General features: G+C 42.4%; 1 protein-coding gene, 1 long non-coding RNA gene and 1 other non-coding gene across 3 annotated transcripts in view; 2 read left to right on the top strand and 1 right to left on the bottom strand.

Moving 5' to 3' along the window:
- Positions 1-10,318, top strand: part of LOC119462752 (uncharacterized) — a 351,136-nt gene that overhangs the window by 160,451 nt on the left and 180,367 nt on the right. The window lies entirely within an intron of this gene.
- On the top strand, positions 161-234 carry Trnas-gga (transfer RNA serine (anticodon GGA)). The gene has a single exon. It is a non-coding gene; the product is annotated as a tRNA-Ser (tRNA).
- Positions 2,083-8,561, bottom strand: LOC119461583 (uncharacterized). The gene is made up of 2 exons (XR_005194008.2): positions 5,848-8,561; positions 2,083-2,331 (listed from the first exon to the last, which is right to left on the bottom strand). It is a non-coding gene; the product is annotated as an uncharacterized LOC119461583 (long non-coding RNA).

Here is a 10,318-nt window from a genome sequence, read left to right as displayed (position 1 = left end):
GCAAAGGCAAGTGTATGACGTAATAGTTCAGCGGAAATCCGCCAATTACTTATCAATTACTTATCTCCACCTGGCGGATTTCCGCTGAACTATTACGTCATACACTTGCCTTTGCTTCGAGTTGTCGACAAATTCGACTTCGCCCTGCCATCTGCTAGCCACCTGGTTAGCTCAGATGGTAGAGCGGCTGCCCTGGAAAGGCGGTGGTCCCGGGTTCGAGTCCCGGACCAGGACGAATTTTTCTTCAACTGCGAGGCTTTCTTTCAAGGAACCCGGTTGGGTTTCCATTGTAGCAAATTGCTACATTTGGGTGGATGTCTCAGTTTCCCTTTAATTACTTATCTCCACCTGGTGGATTTCCGCTGAACTATTACGTCATGATACTAGTTGGCGGATACACAACACTGCAACTAATATACAGTGAATTCTCGTTAAGACTAACTCGGTTAGGCCGAATTATCGCATTTAAGGAACAACATGGGAACGTTTGTTTGGTTTTTCATAGACTCTATGCAAAAAAAAAAAAAAAGACGAACCGCCTCAGACGTACTTTTCGGTTAAGACGAACATTTGGAGCGACCGCCAATGCTACCCATCCTGTAGGCTAGGGTGCCTGCACCGATGAGCTGTGAGGCGGCAGATGCCTGCTTGAACTCCCTAGTGAACTTTTTCCAGCAGCACAAAGGCACAGAAGGATTTTTAAGGTCATTAGGTGAGATGACGTCGTTTCTGGTTGCTCGCCGATTTGCAAAGAAGCGACAAACATCCATCACGGACTGGATAAAACCAAGCAAGAGTACCACTTGAAGACGTTTTCTATTAAGTTCAGCTAAATAAATGCTTTTCATGTAATTTTTCCCCCGTTGTAAGTCTACTTCAATTACCGTTTGAAGTTCGTCTGAAGACTAACTTCTGATAAGACGAACAAATTTTCATGGTCCCTTCGAGTTCCTCTTAAAGGGAGTCCACTGTAGCGACTTTATCCCTTATTAGCAAGCAATGCGACTCCGACTGGAAGATGTGCTGCAGGAAACACGGCTATAACACCTGTTCATATTTTCTATTCTTTTTTTATAATGTGTGTTATACGTAGCAGGCAGCACTCTGAAGGCTAGAGAGAGCTAGACTTCTCTAAATACTCGCATTCGCCACCAAAAAGTAGTGCACTACATATAAAAGAAATGCATCGGTGTGCATCATGCCGGCAGTTCAATGCCACATCAAAGGCAACAAAATTTTGGACTGTGTAAAAAGCCTAGTTTAAGATGATATGTAGAGATATGCACATTAGAGGAGCCTCAGTGCAAAATTTGATGTTTGAAGTACAAGTGAGAAGGTCACCAAAAACTTGCTCGCTTAAGGGGATATCAGCCGTTGGTGATGATAGTTTTTGTACCTTTTATATCGTAGACGCATTGTTGCTTAAGGACTTTAAAAGGTCGACTGAACAATGAAACATATAACGCTTTCACCTTTATAAACGAATGCATAATACATCAACACGCTTTTACTTACTTAATGGATCAGCAAATCCTGTTTTTATTTTGCACAAAAGCAGTCCAGAAGCTGCAGTTCTCGTCATCATGCTACTGATTAGCGCTCGCAGCAGCGATTGCCTCGTGACTGAATTCCTGTGCCGTGCGGTTGTGGTGGCTGTCTTCATCCAAGAGACACGTTTCACTACCGCCTGCACACATCCCGATTTTTTTTTTTTTTTGCACACATATTTCAATTTGCAACTTGTAGCCCGTGAGTTTGTCAGGCATATCCACTTAAAGAGCCACTGAAACACATTTTGAACATAATAGGAAAACATTGCCGATCTGTTGACGAGACTTCTGCACACATGTCAGCCAAATATTATTGCACTGCATGCAGCAGGTAATTTACAACCTCGTGTCAAATGCAGTGAAAAATATCTTGCTCTCTCCTCAATGTCATCATGTGCTGCATTGCAAGCAGCCAAGCCCACCAACAGTTATTGGCCGATTTCGTGATCACGAGAACATTCTGAGATACTATAACTGTTAATTTTTAGTTAAATAAACTGAAAAATATACGTCTGCGATTTCAAGACAGGAAAAAAGTATTTTATGTTTGCACTTTTGGTCTGGACATGCCAGCTGCACGTAGCGGCGTCTGCTGAGCGTAACCTCGGAGATCGCACCAACATGCTGCATAACGTAGATATTGTGGCCGCCATGGGGTGCCGTGATGAGCCCTCTCGGCAGCAAGACGATCAGACAACCGCGTGCGCCGATTGGTTTCTCCAAGTGACATAGCTCCAGGCACCCGAGCGGCCATCTCGCATCGAGAGTGCACTGCACATGCCTGAACCGAAAGTAACATTGTAAAGGAAAAGGAAACAAACAAAAGCTTTTTGGGACAGCCCCCCCCCCCCCCCCCCCTTGACATCCTCCCTGTGTAACTTCCTGCGTGTTAGTTGAGAGCAAAGTAGAGAGAAATTGCACCAATGTGCAGCTAACTGCCTCTAGCTCTGCCTATATTCGAAGGATTCGGAAAATTTTTGGGGTAGGAGATTCGTGAGATAACTTCTGTTAACAGTGTGTAACTATGATAAGTTATACAAGCATTTCAAGACCCCCTTTAAAACAAATACCGAGGATGACTCCAGGTTTTGAGATATACATTCCCACAGTGAGCAGTAAAATACGTTGGTGTCCCAGGCAACCTTGTCCTGCAGTGTAAAAAAAATGTTTTGTTGAACTAAGCAAGGACAACAGTGCATTTGACTGCAAAGTTCGATTGCACTTATCTCAAAACTGACGATAATATACTTTCAAAACTTGTTCTACGCGGTTGTTCCTTGAGAACTTACTGGCTTCAATTAGTAAATTGCAATATGTGTCATTAAGTAATTATTCAGAGGTATAGAAGTGAACCGATCTCACGAGTTTTACTAAGCTTTTACCGCTGCAAGGCACACCAGTAGTAGTTGTTCCTGGCAGGGTGAAGGGTAACTGTGGTAAGGGAAATGTGCTTGTACCATGATAGAGGTGAGAAGGAAAATATTCTACAATAAGAATGCAGTTTCCCAACCTGCCCGAAAATTCAATGAAAAAATACACAAATGGATTTGCTTTTGGCATTCCCCTTAATGGTGCCTTGCACCCATGTGCATCGAGAAAGCGCCGAGGACTACAGTCATCATGGCGCCAGCAGGGTGCAAGCGCTCTGAATGTGGTGAAAATTATCTATTAGTACGCATTTTGATTTCTTGTGCAAGTAACGTGCGCCTGTTCGAGCAATTCGGCACAAGGATTAAAATAGTGCAACCTGTCACAGGCAATTAAAAAAAAATCCTGTATAAAGCATTTTGAAACATGATTATATAGCAGAAATTTTAGCTAACCTCTTTTTTTTTTTTCTTCCGATTACGGCTTGTTTTAGTGAAATTGAAATGCACCAGCATCTGTACCGTGTAAAAACTGCATCCCGCTGAACTGAAGTTGTGTAGCCGTGTTTTCTTTAAACAGACAAGTGTAACTCGTGGTCATCCCCTTGCGCACGCAGAAAGCAGCAACGATGGCACGAAAGGCACGCCAGGGAGAGACACTGCTGTCCCTCAGGGGCAGCCCAGTTTTAAGCAAGCCTCCAGAGGTACCCGTGCACGTGCACCTCGACAAAGGCCAGGTGAGTAGTCAACAGGGCAGGCTGTCACATAACAAGAGAGTGCACAACGCAGTAACTAGCAGTATTTACAGTCAAGCCACGATATAGTGAATCTGGATAATAGCGAATTACTGGATTCAAAGAAGTAAATACAGTCGAATCTCGATAAATTGAATGTGAATATAATGAAGTGCATATAAAATTCCCTATTATTTTGTCGATATCAGCGTGCAGGTTCTTAACAAATAAAGAATATAATGAAGGTGCCTTCTTGTCGGATGCAGCTTCACTACAGCATAATCAGACTGTATAAAATGTGGTTGGCCGTGCTTAATTTCAATTAGTACTCTACTGCTGTAATAAAACCAGGAATGCTAGATCCATAACAATATTGGTTACATCGGAATAAATATTTGTCCGCTCGGATTTGTCTGTGAGACCTGTTCACCACAAAATATACAACACAAGACCAGATCACATCATAGTTTCATTTTTTTACCCTTTATTTGGGGATTTGCTGCAGGGCATATGTAGTAAAAAAAGAAAATACTAAATGAAAGCACATCAAATACACCTATGTGGCCCCGTGTGATACAGGTACTGCAACAATGAGTTTGCACATTTCTTGTCTGTTATTAAATGTGTATACAGTCCCCTAAAGCATTAGGCTTGAACTCTGCCTCCCTGAACACCTTGTTCTACAAGGTGACAACCCTGGAATGTGTCCCAAGTACCCGGTTCCTGCATTTTCGACGGACACTAATAACCTACCATTTCTGTCGTCTGGTGCTCAGGATATTAGGCATGAGGTCCTGGTTGTAAAAACAATGTTCATCATCATCGGCTGCAGGACGAACGCCACTCCCAGCAATGTCCAATTACTGCTGTCTTACGCCACTGCCTAATTCTCCGTTGTCCTCAACTGCGCTTCTTTCTCTTGGTACCCATTCTGTAACTCTTACCAGAGCACCAATTGGCCCTATATCTAACATGCCCTGCCCAACTCCCAGAACCGACAACTTTCCAGAATGTGTCATGAAATATTGTTGGAAATGAAGAGGCCATGATTTGTACCGATGCAATCAAACATGCTGTTCTCAGTTTAAATAAGAATTAGAACTTCAAGTTGGCACAGAGAGTCGCAAAAGACAGTATGTCGTGACGCTCTATAGGTGAAACATCAAGTTGGCACAGAGAGTCGCAAAAGACAGTATGTCGTGACGCTCTATGGTGAAGCATGGCTCTATGGTCCACCACGTGACCACAGATTACTGTTCATAAGTTGGCCGTTATTAAGTGCACCATATGTATTGTTTAAAATTGCATTCTTGATAGTTTATGGGCGTTTGTGCTTTATTCTATACCTATAAAGATCTAAGGAAAGTTCACATTTGCAAGTGGCCCTGCTGCTGCGGCAATGGGTGGAATGGCAGAACTACAATCTCTCATTGCATGGCAGCTCACTCCAGTTCGCTAAGGTTTTTTAGAGACGTGCTTCTGAAATCAAAAGCGTGTGCATGGCTACAGCAACAGGCTGAACTGTGCATCACATTTAAAATGTGTAGTTTCGCTTTCAACAACTTGGCAAAAAGAACTTGGCTTGCCTTTTATATGACAAAAGCAGTTGGACAGGAAACCACGAAAGCACGTAGCTATTATTGCAGAAATATTTCAACATTTCGGGAATGAACTGCATGGACATCGGCTTGATAAACATAAGACTAATTTCTTACGACTAGGGCCACACTTGTCTGCATCCCACCAATGCCGGCATACAATGGCTGTCACTGTTTCCAGCGGAGGACTTCATAAACGCAATCGATACTATGGATTCAAAAATTGATAAAAAATTTTCTATGACGTTTTCGTCATTACCACTACAGGCTTGGATGCTCTGACCGGTAAGCTGTCCGTTGCACTAAATAATGGCTACCGTAAAAATTCTTGCCGCTCCCTATATTGTCAACTAGAATGTTGGCTACCCTCACTCGCTCTCTAATCCAAACCCCTGTCTCCGTGTCTCTTAACATTGCCCCGATAATTTTTCGTTCCATCATTCATTGCATAGTCCTGCCCAATGGATTACATTGAGATACTTCAGTTTTCTGGCAGTTAGCCTTCACATGGTTGTCTTCTAATAATTCAAACCATTGAGTTGTAATGCAATAGGGTATAATGTCAGTAGTGAGTAAATGCAGCACGCAATCGTATTACCTTGCGAATTCTCCTGGTTAGCACATCCACACCTCGAAAGCTCTTGTGATGAAGCTCCAGAGTGCTGAAGCAGCTTGTGAACAGATTTTCACATCTTGAATAAGCCCATGCAGATGATCTGATGGGCCAGCAAGTACCCGTCCTAAAGATGCATGTAATCAGATGCCGCCAAGCAGTCGGATGCTCTCTGCAAAAGATTGCAATAATAGTTTTGTTGAGAACAAATTTCTCGCTGTGCAGTTACAAAATATGCTGGCTTGCAATTGCCAGTTCTTAATTCTGCCAAAACTCTTAAAATTCATGCTATTTTATATGTTTTGTTTAATATCTGTGGATATGTACAGAAAGAATATAAGGTTGCCTGATTATTACCTGCAGATTCATTAGAACACAAAAACGTTGATGTCCTCATCGAATAGCTATCAACATAGCAGAGTCCTGGTAAACGCAAATCGCTTAAATAGAACAATTGGCCCTAAATTAGTTTGTATTTCGGTAATGCAAAAAAAATTATTGATCGGAACCAAAATTTTCACATTTCTGTCAAAAACGAAACCTCAGATGATATTTTCATGTTGTAGTGATGGCAAACAACCACAGTAGCACAACGCAAGTAACGAAACTAACTGTTTATTGGGCGAACCTGTGCCCAGCAAAACAAGTAACACAATGATAGCGGCGAGCACACTCGTTGATCGTCGAAATATGATCTGCTGGATCAGACATGTTGGCTATTTATACATGACTCGTCTATGGTTCCAGTGTAATTGCTAGTGCTAGTGTACCTTCCGGAAAGTACAACACTATTCATGTCACGCATGCGGTCTGATTACAGTGTTCTCCGTTAACGTAGACAACAGATAAAATCGGCTAAAACAATCGAGAATGTTCGGATACATGCAGACACGTCTTGCGCCGCACGATAACTTTTAACATTTGTTAGCCAGTGACAGGAAAATGATAAACATGGACGCATGTCGATATTGCGGCACTTCAACAAACGGAATTGGCACTGAAAGTGTGAAATTTTTTTCCCTTTTCTTTTTTCGGAAAGAATCAGGATCCAAAATGTTCTCAAAGCCTGTCCCAAGCGTCAAGTTTCTAATGCATAGCAAGTAGTAGCAGAACAAATTTTGTGAATGATGTGCCAAAGCACCTTGTCATTTTCTATTTTTGTAAGAACTTGCAGCTGCTACAGTCTCTCCTTGATGATTAACCTTTCTGAAAACAGTGTTAAGAGGGTGCATGAAACATAGTGCTGCACCCCGACAAATGTTTCTCAGTAAACGAAACTCCTGTTAAATCGAGCATAATTCTTTAGTATTTTGAGATTCCATTTAACGTGATTGTACTGCGTAAATTATGAGCGAGTCTATTCGTTTCGTACTAACCCTCAAACATATGCAAATCTACGGCAGACATTTTTGCCAAACTGACCAGCAAAGGGTCTCCTGTCGATATCGATTGTGAGTTGGCCGTGCGCAGCATAGGTTGGCAGAATAAGTGAATACTAGCTCATCAACACTTTTATAGGATATGCATTCACTCACACTCATGTGCATTCACACTCGTCGGTACTCACTCAGGTTCCTAATCGCCCCCACTCATAACCACCAACACTCACTCGTGTCTTAGTTGCTTCTACTTCCACTTCCTGGCACTCTCACATACAGGCTCCCGTTCACTCACACTGGCCGACAGTCGCCCACATTCACACACACATATAGTCAAACTCACCGTCGCTGACTTTCATTCATACTCGCATTAATTGGCACTCACTCCCGTTCATAGTCGCATCAACTTGCCTGAGAAATGAGTGCAGAGCAATCGTGAGTTATTGTACTCGTGAATGGGTATGCCGACCTACGGTGCGCCGTGCCCATACATGCCAATATGAAGATTGCTGAATTACAAACACTTGCTGTGCACGTAATAAGTAACAGTGAGTGTGATTGGTGTGATCACATGAAATTGGCATGTTGGCTTTGCCAGCTGCGGGTAAACCAAACCAAGCCGTTGACTAAAACATGCATGTGCATCCAGAACGTGCCATTTCAAGCTGCTCTCACTGAGTATTTTACATTTTTGCTACCAGAAAACGTACTTTAAAGGGACACTAATGGCAAATATTATTTCGACATGGACTGTTAAAATACCATTTCAGAAACCTCGCAGTGATTGTTTTATGCCAAGAAAAGACTTAGTTTAAAATAAAACGGTGTCTGAAGGGTCCGCATATCTTTAGCGCAATTCAAATTGACCACCCCCGAGTGGGGAGCCTTGATGTAACGTATACACCATCACTGCCCTTTACTGTCGTCGGTGAGTAAAACGGCGTCCAACAGCCGGCGCTACGATTTCTTGCGTAAAACGCAAAAGCGCAGTTGGAAACCGAGCAAAGAAGAAGCTGACAGTGCGAAAGAGGAAGGGAAAGTGTGCACTGAATCATAAACATGATCTTTGACGCCCATCACGATGGACCTCATTCACTGCTACTTGCAGTTTATGCAAGTTTCGTAAACCAGCAATCGGTGCAGCACTACGTGATAACGAAACTACTGAAACGCGAAAGCGAAGGTGGCGCGAAGTCAAGCGAAAACAAAACCTTTCGACCGTCTGCATTGTTGTCAAGAGTAACGTCAAAAAGTTATTTCTTCTAAGAATCGAATAGAAGGTGACAAGTAGCATTTTCTTCCGTCTTATATTGCAATCCAATGCAATGTAGGTACTTGATTACTTTATTGCGAGTGGCTACTTTATTGGTATTACTGGCTCCTTTATTGGTACTTTATTACGAGTGGCTGAGACTAGTGACAGAATTATAATGAGTCACTATATACGTCACTGGGCTAGTACTTGAATTTCTCGGTAGAGTCTCAAATCTCGTCTTCCATTAGCCTCAACTTCTCGATTACTAAAGCTCTGTTCTCGGTAATATTGACGCTCTCGAGCACTACCACTTTAACTTGACTTATTACTGTATTTGCCTTTAGTGTCCCTTTAAGCTGCCGAGCGAACATGATCTGCTTTGCTGTAGCCGATGTTGCCTCAAACCTTGCATTTACGGTTTCATTATAGTAGCAGTGGAACACTCTCTGAAATAAAGCATCACCAACCGAATATTAGATTCACTTGGTTATATTTGATAATCACTATATCCGTGTTTGTTATCCTTTGACTTACTGAGTCTTTTTTGTTTAACAAAGTTAAAAAAGAAACCGCGGGGAGAAAATGAAAACCAATTTATTTCCTTTAACACAAGCAATGCTGTTCGAAAGGCTTGGGGATTGGGCAGCTTGATGAAAATATGAGCAGAAAGTGAAAAGTCACCACAGATACTGGCTTTCCTGGAACAGCCACTCAATGCAACTGGTGGATGTTTGGACCATATGGATGGGACCCTTTTGTGTGGCAGACAGAATCCAACAATCTTAGTAAATAGTAATGCCATACAGCTGTAGCCCAATGTTAGAAGACATTTCTCATCTAATTCCCAAATGTAATATTTAATCTGGAACAAAAGTACTTGATTCATAATCGAAATCTTGGAGTGTTTACTCATCTGCAGTATTTATACAGGGTGTCCCAGCTATCACGCAGCACGATTTAAAAAAAAAGAGGAACAGCGTTACGCGAAGCAAACCTAGTGCGTATTGTTTCCAGTTCAGTGGAGCAACCGCCAGTAATTTTTCGTTGCTGAGATTTAATTAGCTAATTTTAACTAATTATCTAACTCGAGAAGTACTGCCCTAATTATCAAGGTGTCAATGAGAAAATTGTAGAGCGATATGAAAAACTACTAATACAGCTTTCTGTTGCTCCGTACGTGCCACATAAATGTGTTTTTCCGAACGTGAAAGGAGCCTGCGAATACACGCAGAATTGCCACGCGACTCGTCGCTTGAGGCACTTTGCGAGTATTTGCAGGCTTCTTTCACGCTCTGAAATACACTTTTATGTAGCACGTATAGAGCAACAGAAAGCTGTATCGATAGTTTTTCATGTCACTCTACAATTTTCTCATTGACACCTTGATATATAAGTATAAACATGTACTATCCCCTTCAGTCACGGTGTACGAGGTGTGTTCAAAAAGAAACCGAACTTTTGAAATGCAATCCAATGCAATGTAGGTACTTGATTACTTTATTACAAGTGGCTACTTCATTGGTATTGGTATTACTGGCTACTTTATTGGTACTTTATTACGCAAAACATAGCCAACGGACAGAGGGAGTGCGCAACGGCTACTGAGTGCACGTAGCGGCAGGTTTAGACAACAAACTACCATTTGCGGCATTTCGCTCCGGCCGTTAGTTGACGAGCTACAGCCGCTGAAGTGAGCGTGTGCACAAGCTGTTCACCGGATTAGTGCCAAAGTGACAATGGAGCCTGTGGTTTCCCTTTATATCAGTAGCGCACCCCGGATCTCTGCCAGGGGGGCTTGCATTTTTGTGGTGGTGGTGGTGGG

The sequence above is a fragment of the Dermacentor silvarum genome, chromosome 8 (assembly GCF_013339745.2).
Source record: "Dermacentor silvarum isolate Dsil-2018 chromosome 8, BIME_Dsil_1.4, whole genome shotgun sequence".
NCBI lineage: Eukaryota > Metazoa > Arthropoda > Arachnida > Ixodida > Ixodidae > Dermacentor > Dermacentor silvarum.
This window is presented reverse-complemented; position numbering and strand designations above follow the sequence as displayed.